Here is a 20188-nt window from a genome sequence, read left to right as displayed (position 1 = left end):
TGATGTTTTTAATGTTTATTAAGCATTTTCCCATTTTACAGTTTTAGACAACTTTTTGATGGCCACATAATACCACATTGTATGGATTACCATTGTCTCACCAATCTTTTTAGATGAGGAGGTGATTTGTAACTGTTTGTTAATTGCGCAGCAATGATTATCATTGTGATAAATTTTTGCACTGATCCAGGTCTTATTTTCTGGGAGTGGAATTGCAGGGTCAAAAGATATACGCTTTTAAAAAGTCTCTTATTGATTGCATGCTTGGCTTTACCTAAAACAAAAAAACTTACGCTGCCGAAGGTTTTACCTTTGGGTCTGCCTGAGAGTTGTTGAATGCTTGTTAACTCTTTAAAAATTTACTATGTATTATTGTCTTGGGAAAACATGCTGTTTTTAGGTAGTGTTTGTACACTGGCTTTGTCAAGAATAGATGTTCACGAACCCTCACCAACAGTAGGTAGTATCCTTGACTGGGAGAACCCTTGGCTGCTGTGCTTACATTATCATGATTACTAGTGAGGTTGAGTATTTTCTATAACTTTATTGGCCAGTTGAGCTTCTCTGGGGAATTGCTTATCCATCCTTTGTTACTTACTCATTCAAGTATCTCTAGGTTTCTGCTAAGAGCCAGTGCATTGTAAACCCCAGAGATAATGCAGTTTTTAAAAAAAAAAAAAATTTTTTTGCCCTTGAGTTTGCCTTCTGAACAAGGAGATATTTTTATAACGTGGGAATAGGAGACAGATACATACTCGATTCTTGTTATCTGTGGTAGTTCTGTAAAGTCGCCATGAACGCCAAATTTAGCAAATCCTGAACCATTGCTCCTAGAGGAAATGTTAGGTTCCTATGAGCCTCTGGTCACAACATTTTTGTCAGCTGATCAAGAAATAACCTTGTGGGGCGGACGGGTGGTGGCTCAGAGCACAAGCTCTGGGCAACGGGGCTGCGGGTTCGATTCCCACATGGGCCAGCGAGCTGTGCCCTCTGCAACTAGAATGAAGTCAATGAGCTGTCGCTCATCTCCTGGGTGGCCAGATGGCTCACTTGGTTGGAGCGCCGGCTCTCAACTACAAGGTTGCCGGTTCGACTCCCGCAGGGGATGGTGGCCTGCGCCCCCTGCAACTAACAACAGCAACTGGACCTGGAGCTGAGCTGCGCCCTCCACAACTAAGATTGAAAGGACAACTTGACTTGGAAAAAGTCCCAGAAGTACACACTGTTTCCCAATATAAGTCCTGTTCCCCTTCCCCAATAAAATCTTTAAAAAAAGAAATCCTGGTTATTTGTGTGTTTCTGTTTAAAGACACCTTACGCAATACAGTAATCCCTCCTTTTCTGCAAGAGATATATTCCAGGACCCCCCAGTGGCTGCCCAAAGCTATGGCAGATAGTACCGAATCCTGTGTACACTGTTTATTCCTGTGCATACTCGCCTGTAATAAGAGTTTACGCCTTCCCTGTGGCATATCCAAATTGCCAGTATCACTACTGTGCTTTGGGGCCATTCTTAAGTAAAAATGGGCCAGTGTGGTTTCGCAGTGAGCAAAGGAAGGAAAGTCAGAACGTGAGATTAAAGAGGTGAGCAGAAGCCAGGTCTTGTGTGGCTTTGAGGGCCATATGAGGACCTGTCTACGCTTAGGAGTAATGGGAAGCCACTGGCAGGTTTTAAGCAAAGGAATAACGTGATCTAGTCTGAGTTGTAAAAGGATCACTGAAGCGTGGAGAGTGACTACAGTTCAGAATAGAAGGCCTGGTCTATTGCAGTCTCTAGAGGTTAGGGTGATAGCTGTGGAGGTGTGAAAAAGTAGCTGGATTTCTGTTGCATTTCGAAGGTAGAGCCACCAGGATGTGTTGGTGGGGTGGAAAGAGGAGTCAAAGATGAATCTTGGGTTTTGTCCTGACCACATGGGTTGTGCGATTTACTGAGATGGGACAGACTTAGGAAGGCAGAAATGTAAAGGAAAGAATTTATTCAGATTTGGATATGTTCACGTGCCAGATTCCTGTTAGACGTCCAAGTGGAGATAATGTAATAGGAAAATGGGTCTCCAACCTGAGCCCAGGAGAGACTCATGTAGGAATTATGAATGCATGGATCATATTTAATGCCCTGATACAGGATGGGGTCATTTAGGGAGTTAAAACAGCTCTGAGAAACAAAAGGGGCAGTAAAAGGAAAACCAGATGAATGGGGGTCCTGCAAATCAAGGGAAGAAAGTTTTGTGTTTTAAGAAGGCGAGACTAACGCTGCCGTGTCAGATCTGACACTGATCTGTCGGATGCTGCTGACAGAATAATGCGAGGACAGAATAAGGGAAGTCCTCTGTGACTTAGCAAAGACAGTCCAGGGGAGCTGTGACAATGAGTGGGTTCAAGAGAAGGAAGGGATGGTGACAAGTGCAGGTAAAGACTCATTCTTTTGAAACATTTATCTGGTGCCTGGTGAGGGAATGTGAGGTCAAAGCTTTTGTTAATGTTTTAAAGATGGGAGATGTAAAGTGAGGTAGAAGTTAGAAAATGTAAAAGAAGGAGGAAAGGTGGGAGGGGGTCCATGGGGCCTACAGAAAAAACTCATAAATAGCTTTGATTAACTGCATTCAGCCTTGTAGCTGTTTTTACAACAACAGGTGATGAGAGGGGGTCTGGAGCAAGAAGAGGATCTGAGTCAACAGCCCTCCACCCCTCCTAGGAGGTCACGCCCTCCTGTGGAAGAGCTCGCACCACTTTCCCGCCAAATCAATATGTAACTCACCCCACCCAGCAAACTATAAGTCCTCGGGACAAGGGCTCTCCCTCTCCCTCCCCTCCCCCTCCCCGGCCTTGTCCCACCCCCTCACCCCCACTTTAGCCAGGCTCCTCCTCCCTGAGCGTGTCACTAACAAACCCTGCTTGCATACTAATCAGCTTGCTGACCTTTGGTTCTTCACTGCTTCTGCAAGAGCTGAGACTCCCATACCAGTGATATGTTTATGTGTGAACCTGACCATTCCGAGGAGAGAGGAGTGGATGTTGAAGAGAGAAAGGAAAGTCACAGGAGCAAAATTCTCCAGGGGAGGGATTGGTGATATAAAAGGAAGGGGGTGTGACCTTAAGAGGTAAATGAGTTGACCCATTTGAATGGTAAGAAAGACCAAGTATATGGGTACAGATGTTAGGAGAGTTGATGATTAGAGAATGAGAAAGGTCTTGTGATTATTTTCTCAGGGAGATGGTGAAATTACCAGCTGCAGGTGTGCGGGGAGGAGAAGTTGGAGATTGAGGAAGAGGTTGGAATTGTTCAGAGAGCTATGTGATTGGAGTCGTGCTGGGCAGCGCTGTGACCCCACAGGTTTGTGGTCATAAGTTTAACTGAGACCAGCTAAGATGGTATTTTATTTTTCTCCAATTGTGTGGATGGAAAAGGGGCCACATGTTAAACATGACAAGCTCAGGAGACTGAAAATAACCCCATAGGATGGTGTGAACATAAAAATTCCTAACTAGGGTGGCAGGAAGTCACATCTTTAGCCTGTACCGTCCTTCATAAGGTCAATCTTTACCTTAAGTGAGCCTGTCTGTTGTCTTTTTTGCATCGAAGATAGCATGCCCTTGAAATGTCAGAGTAATCCCTTCCCTCCACCACCAGAGCAGAAAACTACAGAGCCCCTCATTATTATGCTTCTCCCCTGGTTACCATCTCTATGTGCTATAAGATGCTAACCATTAACTGTCCTGTACCCACCTATGTAAAAGAAGTATCTGTCCCTCCAGTTTACTTCTATCCAGTCCCAGAGATTTCCCCGCTTTGCTTTCTCCCACCCCCTTAATCTACCACCAGTGGATTGCATGTAACCTTCCTCCTTTGATTCTGCATGTAAAATAAGCTGCAAACCGCCATTTTGCAGAGCATTTTCTCAATCCATTGAGGTTTTGCTTCCCAGCAATTGTGTTTGGCTCAAATAAACTCTTATGAGTTTTCTCTTAGGCTGGATGTTTTTTGATCGACACGTTTGCTGCTCAGATGCAGGACAGAGTAGGTGGGAAATTGGATTCAACCAGTTAGAGGTTTTGTCAGACTAACAGTGATAACCGTGCTGATATGGCTGCTGGCTGCTTGAAAAAGTTAAAACTCAAAAGACATGGTTGATGGAAAGAAAAGCAGGTTTATTCACAATGCCAGCATTCAGGGAGGGTGGCGACTCCTGCCAAAGGCCATTTCTCCAATCCTAGAACAGGCAGAAGGTTTTAATAGGTACATAAAAAGAACAAAGAAAAGGGGGAGTCGGTCAGGCAGGTCCAAGGGTGACATCGCTTGCTGGGGTCTGGTCTGCCTTAAGATAATATTCTCTCTGGACTCTGAACTGGACTGGCCACCTTGGCCAGGGGCTTATGTGTCACCAGTAAAAACTGCAAGGGAGTTGCAAATCGGATTCTGGTGTCCAGGCGCCTGAGGATTAAGAAATTGATCTTTTCAGGTTAGGATTCTGTTAATTAAATGGATTAGCAAGTTATGTGTAGCCTTCAGAAAGGGAACAGAGTTCTTAATCAGTGAGGGGAGAAACAAGGAGAAAAATAGCTGAATATCAGGGTGGATCAAACTGACAAGTGGCTAGATGGCAAGCTACAGGTGTGTGGTAAGTCAAACTACAAACGAGCTATGTCTAATTATATTATTGATTTACCGAATTTCACCTTTACAATGGGACAGAAAGAGAAAAGGAATTCAGGTTTTATGCAAGGAAAATGATAATAGTGATGGATAAAGAGGAAAGTAGGGACATGGGGTAGGTGACTGTCATTTAAAAAGTGGCAGATCTCAGTGGATTGGAGGTGGGTTCACAGACTGCCTGTGGTAGTGGGACTAGTGGATGAAGAAAATTGGTTAGAAAGTGGTGTGCTTGAAATTGGGCATTTGGAGACAGCGCAGTTATTGGTGATGACAAGGAATAAAGTATGACAAGGAAAGTCCATGGCCACGGTTGGGGGACAAGTCCATGTGTAACGGTGACCCTATGTGGGGACAGAGTCCCAGAGAGTTTCCAGGCTCTTGACCTCACGTGGAAAGGTGCTGGCTTGGTTATTAGCTGACCATCAGCTGTTATCGGTTAGCCATTGGCCACTGATATAAGTGTCGTGGCTATACTGGGGGGTTGGTTGGTTGGTTGGCAGACAAGCGGACAGCGGATTGCAGCTAGCAAGTGGGTTAGCAAGTGCAGATGGCAGATTGCGGATCGTGTAGCTCCTTCCTATGTCTCCAACCCAGCTTCCAGCGAGAAATAGTGGTATGACTCCCCTATCCATGGCTCCATTGTTGTTCCTTTTTGGCTTCACCATGCCCTGCATTCTTGTGTGGGGAGCAGGACCAGAGACCCTGCATGACACCCTATATCTTCTATTTTGAGATTTAAACCTCTGATATAATTCAATTTGACAGTGTTTGGCTTGTGACTGAAAGTTTTTTCCCTTTCTGTGTTTCCCTCCCCTCCCACCAAACCTTGATGATTCTGTTTACTGTATATTTACTACTGTATTTCCCTGAAAATAAGACCTAACCGGAAAAAAGCCCTAGCATGATTTTTCAGGATGCTATTAATATAAGCCCTACCCCAAAAATAAGCCCCAGTTAAGATCATCAGCCAGACGGACGCATTTAGTATGTCCATTACAACACATGATGGACATTTTGAATTATAAAATAATATTAATATATAATTAAATATAAATAATATTATTGACATTAATACTTAAAATAAATGATAATATAAATTATAATTAAGGATTTGTAAATACCCAAGCGGGCGCCTTTGGACGAGATCTAAACACACCTATGCAAACAGATGAACCTGAGACTTATTGCCGAATGACCAATCGGAGTACAGACACAACGCACGAAAACCGTGCGCACTTGATAATGAATGGATGTGGTTGTGTCTAATGTGAATCTTCATAATTCAATACTTTGTGTATTGTGCCGGATGTACTTAATATACTCATGTGAAATAAAGAAATGTTTTCTGAATTTTGGTGGCTGCAATTTTTCGTCGCTTTTGTGTGGACCATCATTCTTAACTGTCATCATTTTTGTTGCCATTCCTGTCTCGTAAGTCTTCAATTAACACTTGATTTAATGGTAGATTTAAAGGGAATAATATCTTGACCCCCAGACCAGATGAGTGCAAAAAGAAAGAGTTATTCCATCAAGCACAAAAAAGGAATCGTGGAGGTCTCCTGGGACAAGAATCTTACAGCTTTCTGCAAAGAGAAGAAGTTGGATCTCCAAATGGTCCGAAAATGGCGAGCAGAGTTCGATAACCTCAGTCAACAGGTGGATGAGGGAAATGCTAAGAAGCACAAGTGTGGATCAGGTCGGCAACCATTATTTCCTGAGCTGGAAGACATCATCTGTGAATGGATTGCTGACATGAGCAAAGCTTTTGGTTGTGCGCCGGGCTGGTATTCAAGCATTTGCCCTCGCAATGGCAGCACAGTTAGAAATATCCCCAGAAGAATTCAAAGCATCATAACACTGGCTGGATGGCTTCCTTTAGTGATATGAACTGTCTCTAAGATCGACAACACTGTTCAAGCTGGAAGATACTGAACTTATTAAACGTGCACTTGCATTCAAGTCCTTTGTTGATGGCACCGACTTTTCTAAATACCAACTCTCCAACATGATTGCTATGGATGAAACTGCAGCGTTTATGGGCCAAGGATCTCAAATGACAATTGATCAGAGGGATGCCCTGTCAATCAACATTCCCTCCACTGGTTACGAAAGTGCATGTGTTACCTGTATTTTGGTAATTCTTCTGGATGGAAAGAAAGCCCCACCTCTAATCATTACTAAGGGCAAGAAAGATAAGGTTGAAAGTGTTTCAGGCATTTATATTCTTGAAACCGATAAAGCCTGGTGCACACGAGCAGTTATAAGGAAACGGGTCGATTTAATGCTGCCAGTTGTTTAGTGAGGTGGCCAAAGAGGTCTGCTGGTCTGGGATTCAGCCAGCACTCACCTCGCTGAAGACATGAAGAACTTCCTTGCAGAGAGAAGAGCAGATCAAATAATGATTCCTGCAGGAATGACTGCCTATCTCCACACTCTTGATATTGCAATAAACAAGCCATTCAAGGACCATTTGCACATGGAAATCAGTGACTACATTGAAAATAGAATGGAGATAAATCAACATGGAAACTTTGTGAAGCCTAGCCTGCAAGAGGTCATGACTTGGGTGAAGAATTCATGGGATAAAATCACTGACAGCTGTGTTGCCAATGCACTACGAGCAGGCTACACGGACAAGAAGTGCTCATTTAAGGAGAGCTCTATTGCTGGACATGAGAGATTAGGGCCAATGGTTCCACAGGAAATGGAGACGCAAGAAATTCAAGCCTGAATTCGGGGTTTGGAGACTTACGACGATGTTCCAGAAGAAGATGACATGACTGTATTTAGATAAATGTAGATTTTTGTACATGAATAAATGAATACAGGTAGATTGTTGTACATAAATAAATGTAGATTGTTGTACATGAGAAAAATAAGATATCCCCTGAAAATAATGCGTCTTTTGGAGCAAAAATTAGTATCAGACCTGGTCTTATTTTCAGGGAAATATGGTGTGTACACCAGTCCCAATGTTTCTGTTTGGGCCAAGCAGGGCCAGGTACATGCCTGGCCCGGCAACGTGGGAGAGGTTTTTGTGTCTGTATGGGATCCACTCCTGCCCTGGAGGCAAATCAGCCTCTGGAAAGTGGTTTTTTGTTTTGTTTTTTTTCCCTGGAGTTGCCAGGCCAATTTCTCTTTTCCTTTGTTCTGCCTCCTTACCTGCCTACTGGCCTCTGTGAAGTGCCTCTTTTCAGGAGTTGCCTGACCAACTTCTCCATTCCTTTGTTCTGCCTCTCCTTACATGCCTATAAAACATTTTGGTGGTATTAAGAGTGGGAAGGCAGTCTTTGTGACAGGGAGTCCACTGTCGTCCCTTAATGCTGGCTTTTTGGAATAATCCTGCTTTTCTTTCCACCAACCTTCCCTCTCAAGTTTTTGGCTTTCATGCAGCGAGCAGCTGAATCTTTTACATGGTAACACACAAACCAGGAGGCCGGGATGGTGTATGGATAGTCTCTGTGGAAAGCAGTATTCTAAATGACAGAAGGGGTCCCGGTGGAAAGAAACGCACAATAAGCCAGGACCTAAAATCCTCAAAGAAAGGCAGACATGTTATAAAAATGCCAGATGACAGCAAAAGTGAAATAGAAATATTTTTCTATGCGTCCCCAAATGAAGTAAATGATGTTGGATCTGCTGACAGTTTCTGGGTGTGGGCCGGGATTGTGTCTTGTGAAGCTGAAGAATGGACACACGGACCAGGGAGAGGCAAAAAGTTTTAAAGGAAGGTAGTTTATTAGAGGCAGGAGAAGAGGTTGCAGCTCCTGAGTGGGAGGGGGTCCTGAATTGGGGCGCCCAGTGACTGAGGCAGAAGCACTTACTTTTATACCTTCCCTTGCCTGCTTGGGGAAGGGGGCTGGAACCTTCTAATGTAATTCATCTGTCAGGTTTGTCCTGTTTGCTCATCCTGAAGGGATTAAGGAACCAACCTATTCCTATCTATCAGATCTGCTCCTTTGTCCAGCCAGAAGGGATTTGAGGTTATCTATTAACCTCAAGGCATATATATATATATATATATATATATATATATATATATATATATATATATATATATATATATATATATATATTTTAAGGCATATTCTTGTGTCCTTGTCCTGGAGTGAAGGAGACATTCCAGGACCTGGAGTTTCAGGATATGGCTGCTTTCTTGTTTATTCCACCAGGGACCTTCCTGTCTACCTAAGACATGCTAACTAACCTGTCTCAAAAAGAGCAGTATAGGTGGTTCATCTAAGGGTCTGTGCTTCAGAGTCCCTGGGGGGTTGTAGGGAAGATGGGGTAACCGTGGTTGAAATAGCCACAGGGAACCAGGCAGATTAAACATCACCACTTGACAGGGCTGGGTAGGAAGATGTTTCTTCAGGAGATATTGAGATTTCACTTAGTACAAGGGCAGGGAAGACTGTTTACAGAAGTCGAGGACGTGGGAGGTCCAGTCAGTGACAGGTCTTTCATTCCAGAGGGCACTGTGGAGGGTGAAGGTGTTGGATAGGAGTGGGAGAGATTAGACCTGGAGTTTAACGTCCTGGGAGGCCTAGAGTTCATAGGGCCACAGATAAACGAGTGCAGGTTAGGATGGGGTCTCGGAAGAGGAGATTGGGTGGCTCGTGAGTTCTCATTACAGCACCCCACGAGGGATGCCTGAGGAGCTCTGTGGGCCCCTCCAGCCAGCTCTGATTGAATTGGAGTCTTACAAATGCAGACCTACTCTTTAAATGCAAACTTTTCTTTGTCATGTGGCAATTTTTAGTTTCCACTTGACCATTCTTAGTAGTTTGACAGAAATTTTCCATTATAAGTCTTTCCCTTTTGGTATTATGTTTTAGTAAGGTTGTGTCTACCCCCAAAATATATAAATATTTACATATATCTTCTAAATGAAAATAGGTTTCTTTCTCTCTCTCTCTCTCTCTCTCTCTCTCTCTCTCTCTCTCTCTGTGTGTGTGTTTGTGTAATGAATCTTCAGTTTTTTTGGAACATAGTTTGATGTGTTGCACTGAGGTTTCTTTTTTTCCCCGTTAGTAAATTTGTTTGAATATCACTTACTGAATCACCTCACTGTGCTTGAACCATTCAGAATACACCATTCACATATCTTTCATATTAAACTCATTAACATATTCAATTCCTGTTGCAGGTTGAGGTTATGTGGAAAAAATTTTACTGACCAATTATAAAATACCAATTCATGTAAATACCAATTTCCCAGAAGAAAAAAAGCTAGAAGGAAAGTCTATTAAATTTAGCTGATTTTTCTTCCAGTTAACATCACAATAATGCATTCTGCAAGTCAGAAAAAGTATTGAAAATGGAAGATATAATTTATTAGAGTTGTTTTTGTTTCTTCCAGTTTTATTGAGACATAATTGATATAATATCCTGTATAGGTTTAAGGTGTATGGCTTCACTTACATATATTGTGAAATGATTACTGCATTAAGTTTACCTAGCTTAACAGTTTTGCTAGGTACCACAAATGCAAACACCAAATGGACTGGCTTCTCCAAACTTCGTCTGGAGGCTGAAAGAGGAATGGTGGGCTCAAACTGGTGACTTAGAGAAAGCATCCCAAAGACGTGACATTAAACTAATGTCTTCATTCTGGGCAGTTTCCAGAGTCAGCTCCTGTGGAAGCCCTGCCACAGGTAAGAGCCACCCACCATTGGCTGGCTCTGAAACAGGCTGCTCAGTGAGCTTGTCTGTGGTTGTCCTTCTGGCCCTTTCTGCTTTTCACCACCAGGAGTCCCCCCTGACTCCCCACCCCCTCAGGGGTTCCCTCTGGGAGCCGCACAAGAGTCGAGGGAACTGGAAAACACACCATGGATGCTTCTAAGTAAAGCAGATCCATGAAAAGGCACTTATAGAGTCTGCAAACTAGTAAAAGGGCTACCGTGACAATTCTGGTGTTGGACAAGTTTAAAATAATCAGGAGGTTAAATATAACCACAGAAGCAAGAGCTCATCAGGAGAAAGGGAACTCTCCCAATAAAAATGCATTTTCTGTTTTGTTTGCGGGCACTTACGTACTACCTTGGTAAAGCACCCCTCTTGCCAGCTTTCTCTTTGGTATAACCTTCCCACTGGGCTTGGAGGCAGAGGTTACCTAAGTGTGCTGGGAGGTTCCAGGGTCTACAACTACCTGATAACCAATAGTCCCCCAGCCCTGAGGCTATGCCTATTCAGCAGGATGGCAAAATATTTGCCCTTGTAAACTGATGTCCTGTGGGCTGTGGGACTTGCGGTTACTGTAAGGGATCCGCATGCTTGGTAATTAATGGAGAAATTCTATATTTCAAACTTCCATTCTCCACTGAGCCATCCATTGCAGGCTTTCACCTATGTAGTAGTTGGTGTGGAAGTGTTGACACCTCAAGGAAGTTTTTCTTTTTGTGTCAAATTCTTTGTTATTAACTTTATATATCTATTTAATTGCTCAGCAAAAAAGAAAGAAAGACGTTGGTTTCTCTTTGGGATTTGTCAATAGCATTAGACATTTCTAGTTCTTTGTGTTACCTAAAATCATTAGTAACTTTTTCATATCTAAACACTGGACTTGACACCAGTAAAATAAGCTAAGAGCATGGACAATTTATAATTTTTCTAATAAGGTTTCTTTAAGACCCCTCCAAATTCCCGATATGAAGCTACTCTGTCACCAATTCCTGGGTCACCAAGGCTCTAAATGTAGGCATCGCCCTCACATGATCTTCCTGTTTCAGTTCCCAGCTCTTGTCCAGTCTTCCCTTGAATTACACCCGTGCCTTCTTTTCTACACCACCTTACCCCGAGCCTCATTGCTCCTTTCAAATATAATTAATTGCCTCTTAACTGTTCTTTTTAACATCAGAAAAAACTTTGTGTGCTAAACGCAAGAATTTGAACTGTATTCTGAAGAAATCCTTTGGAACCCAAAATGATCATTTATAATAGAAAATGGTCTCCTCCCTCAAGGAGCTTAGGGAGTTAAATATGTAAATGTAGCCCGTTTCAAAGTGGAAGGACATGCTTTCCACCGTGTTTCCCCGAAAGTAAGACTGGATCTTATATTAAGTTTTGCTCCAAAAGACGCATTAGGGCTTATGTTCAGGGGTGTCCTCCTGAAAAATAATGCTAGGGCTTCTTTTCCTGTTAGGTCTTATTTTCGGGGAAACACGGTAAGTCCCCATAGCTTCAGTAAAATTCAGGCAAATATTATGCCTTCTTCATCTTGAAATGTTAGACTCCATTTAAACTGTGTATAAACGATCTTATGACCTAATTAGTCCTCCGCGCCCCCCCCCCCCATTTTATTTTGTTTCCAATGAAAGAAAGCTATCCTTAAGTGTAAGTGGAAAGTTTGGAATTTTGAGTAGTATCACAACAACCGCTACGTGAGAATACTTTGGGAGGCGGAGGAGCTCGCTGGTACTCTGCCTGGAATTGCACCGTGAGGACAAAGTGTGCCTCCTCCTTTAGGGCTCCTAACTAGGCAATAGAGGATACGTTATTACCAACAATTATTTGATAAATAATCATCAGCCAGCATTTGCCAGGCATTCCCTGAAAGACAGCCTAGTGAGACAGCTCTTCCTTCTCTAAATCCTATCCATGGTGAGTCTGTTCCAGACACAGCCCCTACCCTGGGACCTCAGTCCTAGCAGGAATGAATTATATCATCATGTCATCATATCATGGGTACTCGATAAAGAGTCTTATGTGATCATCTGCTTGAAAACTACGTCTTTTGAGACCAGAGCTGAAAATAAGCCATGGAGACCTTTTAACAGGAACCCATACAATTTCTGCCTGAGTTAGTGTCAGGGAGAATTTTGTCAGAAATCCGAAGAAAACGCTGACCCCTTTGCCTGGGTTCAAGTCCATCACACAAAAGCTGCAGCAGAGCTTAACTGAGCCAAGTGTTTCTTAGGGTGCTGGTGCTTCCACAGGCTTCTCCACACCCCTTAGCGAGGCTCCCCAGGTCGTCTTGGCAGGTGATGAGGCACTGTTGAGTAGCTGCATTTGCCTTTTGGTGGGGTCAGATTTTCCGAGAGAAACCAGTGGCGTTTATTCATTCACCTGTCCGTAGGCAAACTTTTGTTTCCATTACAGTCACTGCTGTTGGTGAACAACCTTGGGCAGGCCACCTGAAGCCTGTGGGCAGATTTCCCCTGGATGCACGGTAGGAATAGAATTAAGAAACTATCGGCCGCCAGGGCAGAAGCCGTGTCGCTCTTAGACCACTCAGTGTCTTCTGTCCTAGAACCTTGTAGCCGTACTTCTGATTCCATTAAAAATGTCTCCGTGGTGGCATTAAAATGAAGCCACGCACAGGAAAATGAGCGCCGCGTCCCTGGGTGGGCTCGAACCACCAACCTTTCGGTTAACAGCCGAACGCGCTAACCGATTGCGCCACAGAGACTCAGCTACCAAAGCCGCCCTGTGCTACGTACAGATTCTCGCGGCCACGCCTCTCTGGCCGCCCAAGGCGTCACCGCGCTGGCCCGGCGGAGAAGCGAGCTCAGGCGGGAGGGGCGGCGGCCGGGCTGCGGGGAGGGCGCCCGTCCCTGTCAGCGCCGGGGGCTGCCCTGCGGGGTGACGGTGGCACGCCCGCCAGTGTCGGTCGGGGACAGCCTGGGAAGGGGGCGAAGTCGCCAAACCAAATGCGATGGAGGCTGAGAGAGGACAGCGAGAGCTGCGTGGGCCTGCGGGACCGCAGCACGGCCGCTAGGCCAGACTTCAGAGGCCTCCCAACGTGTGTGTGCGCGCGCGCTTGCATGTGTGCGCACATGTGTGAGTGTGCATGCGTGTGTGCATGCGTGTGTGCGTGCTTGTGCGATTGTCCCTCCCCTGAGACATTTTTGTCCCTAACCACCGCCCGTAACTTTCCCATACCACGGACGTAGTGTGTCCGTGAACTTGCCGTCTGTCTATCTGTGTCTGGTACATAAAGCACTGAGATTTTTTCACCTCCAACGAACCAGTGTCCCCGTTTGGGGGTGGCGGGGCTGTGGCCTCTGTGGAGGACGCCGGCTTAGGGAACATCCGAAAGGGCGTATGGAGGGAGTGGCCATTTAAGGTAGGCCTTTCCGTTTGACACGTTCCCCGGAGGCCCCTCTTCCCCGACTTCTGGACTGACCCGGGGACACCCAGGGTGCCAAGCACCTGGGGCAGGAGCGCTCCCCTGAGCCCGAGGGAGGGGAGCCGCTTCCGGGTGCAGTGGCACTGCTGTTCGCTGGGACCCTCCTGTCCTCTCGCCCTGCAGGAGGGGGAATGCACTCCGCGCAGTGAATGGCCCTGCGTGTGCTGCGCTTCCAGTCAGTGCGACCTGCGAGGGGCCCTTCCTGCTCTCCTCAGAGCTTTTCCACTCCCCCTCCTCCTAGTTCATCTTAACCTTTTTTTTTTTAACTCCACAGTTCAGTGTCATTAAGGACATTCACCTTGCGTGCAGCCTTCACCACCATCCACCTCCAGAACTCTTCCATCTTCCCAAATTGAAACTCTGTCCCCATTAAACACCGACCTCCCCATGTCCCTTCTCCCCAGCCTCCACCATGCGCTTCCTGTCTCCAGGAGTTGGACCACTCTAGGTACTTCATGTAAGTGGAATCTCACAGTATTTGGCCCGTGACTCTCTTGCTCCACTGAGCGTGATGTCTTCGAGGTTCAGCCATGTGTTAGCCTGTGTCAGAATGTCATTCCTTTTTAAGGCTGAATTGTACTCCACTTTGTGTATAGACCACATTTTCTTTACCCATTCAGCTGCCCATGGACACTGGGGAGGTGGGGTGCATCCACCTTTTTGGTTGTTGTGAATAATGCTGCAAGTGAACATGGGGTGCAGATGTCTCTTTAAGGTCTTTCTATTCTTTTAGGTACAGAGGCAGAAGCACAAATGATGAAACACATGGTAATTCTTTTAATTTTTTGAGGAACCACCATACCATTTTCTATAGCAGCTACACGGTTTCACATTCCCACCAACAGTGCACAAGGGTTTCTATTTCTCCACATCCTTGCCAGTGCTTGTTATTTCCTTTCTTCTTCCCTTTCTCTCTCTCTTTCTCTGCCATTCTCATCAGTGTGAAGTATTACCTCCTTGTGCTCTTGAAAAGCATTTCCCTAATGACCAGTGACATGGAGCATCTTTGTCTCTGGGGTCTGCAGCCCTTCCTCTCTGTGCTGCCTCCTAGCCTCCAGGGAGGAGAAAGCTGAGTGCCAGCCAGCTTCTGATGAAGGGTGGAGGCTAATGGGCACCTGCAGAGTTGAGCCTGTGCGCTGCGAGTGGAGGAGTCCTCTGAGGAGGACCATCTAAAGATCCTGTTGTCATGAGGTACTTGCTGGTCTGTGCTGGGGAACATTTGGAGTTGGTTATGTTTATCCCGGATCTGTAGGGATATTTATGTATGGTGCTCACAAGTGGCCCCTGTGTGGAAGAGGAATTGATGACCTTCACCTTGGAAATAGTGGAACGGATACTATTTTCCAAACTGCATTTTTGAAAGTTAACTTAAAATTATGCTAATTTAATGGAATTTTCCATTTGCATTTTTAGTTTCTTCTTAAGAACTGTGGAAATGTCTTATTTAAGTGTTTAAACGATGATCTCTTTTTTTCTGTGTGATTCCTCTTAAAACACAATAAGATCTTTCGGATATATAATATAAGAGATAGAACTTTCTTTTTCTATAACTCCATTCAATTTCTGGTTTGATCCCCTGTTCTTCTGATGCCAAAAAGATAATCTCAGTCAATCCAGGATTCCCTCTGTCCCATTTCCTGGAGTTATTTCCAAGTGCTGAGGCTTCGGAGGGCGGTCACTCACCTGATCCTTGAGTCGCATATGCACACAGGTTAGTGAAGAGGCAATTTTGCTCCCATATTGCAGGTCCCATGGCTCTCCCGTGCCCCCACTGAGGGAAAGGACTCTCTGTGGAATTGGCTTTGTTGCGTCAGCCATTTTGCAGTCATTCCTGGCACAGTCCCCTGTTATGGACTGATGTTTGTGTCCCCCCAAACCCACATGTTGAATTCTAATCTCCAGTGTGATGGTGTTGGGAGGTATTCAGATGGAGCCCTCATAAATGGTATTAGTGTCCTTTTAAGAAGACGCCAGAGAGCTACTCTATCTCTTAACACTGTGTGAGTGTACAATGAGAGGTCAGCAGTCTGCAGCCCAGATCCCAGCCTTCCAGTCTCCAAAATGGTGAAAAATAAATTTCTATTGTTTATAAGCCACACAGTCTATGGTACTTTGTTATAGCAGCCTGAACTGACTAATCTAGGACTCCAGATTTCTTTGTTGTTATCAACCCGCCTTGCACTCCCCATTTCTCCAGCCCCGGACTGTGGGAGTTTCACATGATGTGATGTGTTAGAGGCAATGCGAGGAAGGAAGAAAAGGAAATAACCACTAAGTCTCATTGGAAAGTCTAAGGGTGTCCTTTCAGTCATTCTTGTTTGGAAATATCATCACAGTTTCTGGGGTCTCTCTTCCCCCATATTCATGTGGGTACAATGGTTTTCTGGAAAGAAGATGGCATAATTAGGCCAATTATATTTCAGTAATTATAGGTACTTACCAAACTATAAAACAGGCATTCTGGGTACTAGATGGTTCTGTCCATGGAAATTACTCTGTGTACTGGAAGCTCCCACTCAAATGTAAGGTCTTGAGGGACAGAGATTTTAGTCGGCTTTGCTCCCGGCCAAATCCCTAGCACCAACTACAGCGTCTGGTGCACAGCAGGCGCTCAATACCACATGCGGAATCAATGAGTAAGCAAAAACTGTAAGCCATGAAGTAAACTGGAAAAAACAAAATGTGACAGTAAAATTAAATTCCTAATACGTATGAAGCACTTATCAATTAATATGAAAAAGCAACCTCTTTACACCTCAACTAAAAGAACATCAAGCAAACAAACAAACTAGGGACACAAACAGAATATTCCCAAGAGTAGGAATATGTGTACATGTGACCAACATAATCATAAAAGTTTAGCTTCACTAGTAATCAAAATCAAGAAGAAATGAAATAGAAATTTTCCTTTTCCCAAACAGCAAAGAAGAAAAAGAGATAATACTAAAATGCTAGCAAGGGCATGATTAGAGACCACTCTCACAGGACTAGTGAGAGTAAACTGAAATAGAATATTAATTATACAGACATCAAAAATAATATTTTCAAAGAATATTTGACACCACGGTCATGGTAAAAAGTTAAAAGGTGAGATGGTGAACTGTGTAATCATGATACCTATTGGTTGCGTAGTTCTTTCTAGATGTTCCCATGCTGTTGGAAACGCTTTATACATGTCACCTCATTTAAGCCCATAGCAACACTATGAGGTGATGCTATTATCCTAACTTCGCAGGTGAGGGAATGTGTGTAGAGAGCACTTTGTTCAGGTTACAGAGCTGGTGAGTGGAAGGGCCAGGTTTCAGACCTGGGTCAGGCTCCAGTGGCCTCATCTGTAACCTTGATCCACACGGCCTCCCACATTGCATATCCAGTAGGAGCCCAAATTGTGGGGCGTGTGTGTGCACACATATGTGTGTAGTATTCGGAGAATTCTCCGAAACATTATAGTGATTATCTCTGGATGGTGGTTTTTAGTTTCCTCTTTCTCAAGCATTTGCAGCAGGCAGCACTTTTAAGGGGCCAATGATGAAAGGCGGCAGCAGCAGTTTCCCTAAATTACAGACAGAGGGTGGTAGGTGGCTATTCTTGGTCCCGATCTTCTCAGCCTGGGGCAGAGGCTGCCAGTCTGGGAGGTGGTAACTGGCTCAGTCCAGTGTGTGCATACCTGGGTCTTCACCAAGCCGACTACAACTGTCACGGTGTTCCCTCTGCTCCAACTGTCGCCCACTTTGAGAAAAGGGTGTCTCAGGAACATGTAAACCACTCCCATGCATGTGTGACTACAATGTGTGACTCTTCAGTAATGAATATGCTTTCATTTAAAAAGAATTGGAGAACCTGAGAGTTTTAGATGACTTATATTTTTACGTTTTTAAAATACCTTTTTGCACTACTTTTTTCTTTTTTACAATGACTTGTTTTCATTTGAATGAAACCAACTGTTTGAAGTTGTTTCAAACATTTATAAATATACTGTGAATTACTTAATACATTTTGGGCTAAGTGACAGTGAGCAGATGTTTCCTGAATCTCATGAGGACCTGGGCTAGATGCTTCAGGAATCTACCTTTGCCCCAAGGCCCTGAGACATCATTCCTGCCCACAGATCACTTTAATCTACTGCGGGAACCAGGCGATGTACAAAAAGTTTCAAGGCAGTCAGTGCCGACTGCAGCCTGAGGTGGGCACAGTCACGAAGTGGGTCAGTGGAGAAGCCGTGGAGGAAGTGGTGTTGGGCTGCTCCTTGGCAGGAAATTGACGGCAAGGAGAAGGAACAGAGGCACGGACGTAAGATCAGCCTGGAGGAAGCAGAGGATTTACAGAGTGCGGTGGGACACAGAGACAGCTAACTGGTGACAGCGTATGGAGGGCTTTACATCCAGGCTAGAAAATTTGCATCATGAACAGTATTGTTTATAGTAGTGGAAGCAGATTTTAAATAACTTACATGCTCGTCAAAGGGACAATGTGTAAATTACTGTGGTATATTTATACAATGCATGCTGAGGAGGCACTGCAAATTTTGAACAGAAGAGACTTAAGAGCCAGGTTTTGGGAAGGTTAATGTGGTGTGTGAGGGATGGGAGAGAAGCTGGGAGTAGGAAGACTAGTCAGGTGACTGTTTCAATAAACCAGGTGTGGAGTGAGGAGGCCTTATTAGGGTGGGGGCTGGAATAACAGCAGTGACTCCAGAATGGAGACTGGAGGAACAGCACAGGACGCCCGAACCCCGTTTCACATTCACACCTTCCCGTTCCATGCTGCCAGGTGGGTTCCAAAAGTCTTGAGCCAGATGACAGCAGCCCTCCAATGCCTCATAAGCACACTTTTCCTATAATCAGTGCTGCATAACATTTTGTCGTTTTTATTGCTTTGTCTTAATTTAATACACGTATAAGAATATCTTCCATTTTTTAAAAATTTGCATTTCTTTAATTGCTTTGGAGGCTGTGCATTTTTTTCTGTGGTGATTTATTCTGCCAATAAACATGTAATCCTACCACGGGCATGCTTTATTTGTGTAATAAACCAAAATAAAAAATTAAAAAAAGAATCCACTGACTGAATTAGACGTGTTAATCAACAGCAGGGTGACAGAGGCGAATAACACATGGCCCAGGTTTCCCAGCAGCTGGCGTTTGGCTGGAGACATTGGGCGTGTCCATGAAAAGGGTTAAAGCACTAAGCGCTGGGTGAGCACCACAGAGCACAAGTGCTGGGAGTGTCATGCCGGGAGAGAGCAAGAATAACACAGGTGATAAGAATATATAAGGCTGTCACCTGCATTTAGAAATTCACCTTGCATAGTGGGATGTGCCATTTGGGGGGGAGGGGAGTTCTGATTGGCAGGTGCTGCTCAGGTTTGTTCTCACGGAGGCTGGAGAAGGTGAGGTCGTGGAGAGGGGGAGCCGTGGGAGAATGGAGAAAATGGAGGGCTGGGCCCACCATGCAAGCCTGCGTCCTTTCAGCAGCCTCCACTCCTTTACCAGCCATTTCAACCGCTGTGTTTGCTCAGGGATTTTTCAGGAGAATGAAGGCAGGGAGGAAGCTTCCAGCAAACAGATTCAAAGAGAAAAGTATTTCACATGCAGAGCGTTTTTGCACTGTCTTTCCATATGGAGTGTATCCTAAAAAGGCAACTTCTCTGATGGTGGTTCTAGAAGGAGGGAGCGTCCTTTGCAGCAGAATCATTCATTTTGTCACTTACCAACTATTGACGGTATATTACCAACTAGTGTCAGGCCCTACTCTAGGTGCTGCCTGAAGAGGCCATTGCTTCTGGGTTGCAAGCCTTTCAGATATTTTAGGTTCCTTTTGTAAGTCAGGCTGGGGTTAATGGCTCTTTTTTGAAGCGCTGAGAAATCTGAGGGCTCTGCCACAAGTGCTGCGCAGATAGCTGGGAGGCCCACTTCCTATCTGCCCGTGGTGAGTGCCCACTGACAGCCTCTGGGAGGAAGGAGGGGAACCCCAAAGTGACAACGGCATGGATACTCCTGTCTGTCGGTGAAGCCCAGGCAGGGGGACAGAAAAGCCAATGTTTTGAGAAAGAAAGAGTAAAGGAAGGGGACAGTGAAAAAGAGCCTGAACAGGGTGTGGGTAAGTGGAGGGAGGGGAGAGGAAGGGAAGAGCCCCAGGAGGCGGGGAAACTGTCTTGTCTTATTGGAAGAGAGACACTGACAGAGAACAGGAAGGAAACAGAAAAGCGTGTCATGTGAAGCTGACCAGGACCAACGTTCCTAGTTTACGGATGAGGAAACTGAGGCTTCGAGAGGGGAAGTGGTTTGCTCAAGGGCAAATTTCTGAAAGAACCATCTGCTTTCTCTCTCTCTCTCTCTCTAGTTCCTCACCTCCCCCTTGGTTATGAGTCAGTACTGGAAGACAGGCTGGACGGAAGCCCTACCCAG

The 20188-nt window shown here is 44.9% G+C and overlaps 1 long non-coding RNA gene and 1 other non-coding gene across 3 annotated transcripts; one reads left to right on the top strand and one right to left on the bottom strand.

Annotated features, from left to right (window-relative positions):
• Window positions 1-12987: 12987 nt before the first annotated feature.
• TRNAN-GUU (transfer RNA asparagine (anticodon GUU)) lies at window positions 12988-13061 on the bottom strand. The gene has a single exon. It is a non-coding gene; the product is annotated as a tRNA-Asn (tRNA).
• Window positions 13062-13449: 388 nt separating this feature from the next.
• On the top strand, window positions 13450-15877 carry LOC141571081 (uncharacterized). 2 transcript variants are annotated; one of them, XR_012495615.2, is made up of 3 exons: window positions 13450-13718; window positions 14056-14972; window positions 15528-15877. It is a non-coding gene; the product is annotated as an uncharacterized LOC141571081 (long non-coding RNA). The 2 variants fall into 2 exon arrangements; XR_012495612.2 differs by having other exon boundaries at window positions 14056-15877.
• The last annotated feature ends 4311 nt before the right edge of the window (window positions 15878-20188 follow it).

This window comes from Rhinolophus sinicus, chromosome 16 (genome assembly GCF_057876585.1).
Source record: "Rhinolophus sinicus isolate RSI-liver-muscle chromosome 16, RSI-T2T, whole genome shotgun sequence".
Classification (NCBI taxonomy): Eukaryota; Metazoa; Chordata; class Mammalia; order Chiroptera; family Rhinolophidae; genus Rhinolophus; species Rhinolophus sinicus.
The sequence above is the reverse complement of the archived record's forward strand: the minus strand, read 5'-3'. Positions and strand labels throughout refer to the sequence as shown.